This window comes from Papaver somniferum, unplaced genomic scaffold (genome assembly GCF_003573695.1).
Source record: "Papaver somniferum cultivar HN1 unplaced genomic scaffold, ASM357369v1 unplaced-scaffold_6340, whole genome shotgun sequence".
NCBI classification, from domain to species: Eukaryota; Viridiplantae; Streptophyta; class Magnoliopsida; order Ranunculales; family Papaveraceae; genus Papaver; species Papaver somniferum.
Genome location: NW_020649128.1, coordinates 1 through 1,981, shown reverse-complemented (window position 1 = coordinate 1,981; position 1,981 = coordinate 1). Strand labels below are relative to the sequence as shown.

At 35.4% G+C, this 1,981-nt stretch overlaps 1 pseudogene; it reads right to left on the bottom strand.

Moving 5' to 3' along the window:
- Positions 1–4: 4 nt before the first annotated feature.
- LOC113343601 lies at positions 5–1,940 on the bottom strand (annotated as a pseudogene).
- Between the last annotated feature and the right edge of the window lie 41 nt (positions 1,941–1,981).

Genomic DNA, 1,981 nt, shown 5'->3' with positions numbered 1-1,981 from the left:
AAGTAAGGTCAGGTTGAGGACAAGGTGGATAGTAGTTTACAGCCATATGTTGCTCTTGATCTCCCAACATCTTCTCTATGTAATCTCCTTGTAACTCTAAGCTTTCTGATATTGCTTCCTGTAGTCTAAATCCAAGTGCTCTAACTTCTATGCAGTATGTGCTCACAACACCTCTATAAAATTAACGGAAAATGGGTCATTTGTCCGATTATTTTTAAAACATGATTCTAATAGACGAGTAAGAATTAGTATGGGTTAAATGGACACCAGAAAAATAGCAAAAATGAAACTGCATTTGGATGCATCCTGATGTAAATTAAAAATAAGAAAAAATATTTGAAAATGGATAGGATGAAACTGTTTACATCCTGACTATTTTTACATTCTCGTCTATTTGAACAGTATCAAATTTTACATATCTTTTTCACCCAGAAATTATTAATCTTGTTTTGTTTAACCAATTTTATTATATATTATACCTTGGTTGAAAAATAAATAAATAAATAAATAGGAAACAACTTGGACGAAAAGGCATGGGTAATACCACTGTACTAAACAATGGAACCCATATTCCACTCAAGTCATACTCCGTAACTGGTATTTGCCTACCTTCTAGAAATAACGTGAAACACGCTCTAGGAGATGAAGGAAAAAAAAGCAAGAAAATGACATACATCATCCTTATCACTGACTTGTTCCTCGTCAGATTCTACACGACAAAAAAATCTTCCAGATAATTGATCGACTAAGGGTAGCCACCATTACATTTGAATAGTTGTAGTTGACGCATGCCAGGGTTGCATCAGACAAGTCAACATTACACAATCTCCATTACCGTGTGGACGTGTCTACCATGTGTCCACACATATATATCAAAAGACTTGATTAATTAAAGAGAAGAGAGAATACAGGTTCTTTCTACTTACTTGAATTGTGGAGGGGATGAAGGCCAGTCTTGGACAAATTTATCAAGAGGGTGACAAATTGACAATGAAGTCTAAAATAATCTCTCCAATTATGAACTGTTTCTTTCTTCACGTTTAAACTAGTCGATAATCTCATTGTTTTTGTTGGATCATCTGAATAATATTTCAACTTTTCATCCATAGGTAGTTTGAAGAATTCCCGTGCAATCTTTATCATCTTCTCCGTTGATTCTTCTGATATCCCATGGTTTACTACCTTATAAAAGCACAAACGCAGATACATTATGTTTATTGTTTTTTTCAAATGAGTGTCTAGTTAGACAGTTTACTGTTTATGTATATCATGTATTCGTGCTTTATTATCGATGAAATATTGAGGCATGCATTATTTATTTCATCAAATATATAACATGCACAACACCATGCATTGGTGGGCTGGCTGGCTTCATCGATGATAATTACCTACGATTATGCTCAAGTGCAGTCATATCAAAGACTTGATCAGTGTTTATTACTGGCCATGACCAAAGGACAACGGACATGATTATACAAGGGAGAAGTAAAAGAAGATATTTCCCTGCCTGCGCCATGTTTCTTAAGAATTTGAAATGAAATTTCTAGAGGAAAACACTTGCTGATATAGAAGGAAATAATAGTTGAGATGATACCTGGGAGAACCCAAAAACTCTGCAGGCTTCGCCAATACAGTGAATAAGCTGGGCGCGGCTAGTGCAACATAAGTCGATGATGGGTATGTCCTTGCAGATAATCACTTTAGAGAGGTTGGGTCTCTCAGATTCGGGTCTAATATAATTTTCAGGTAAACTGGAATATTGGACTCCGGAAGAAATAAGTTTCGTGTCCATGGATTTCTTCTTACGGAGTTAAATGAGAAACTCAATATGAATTCTACAGCTATAGAGAGACAGATGGAGAATTGTAAGGAAGAAGAAAGAAACTAAGTATTAAACACTGGGTGGCTAAGATTGTAAATAAGCAAAGAATAGGTTGACGAGCCGTTGACGCAGCCAATGAAAGCTAGAGTCATTTTTTTT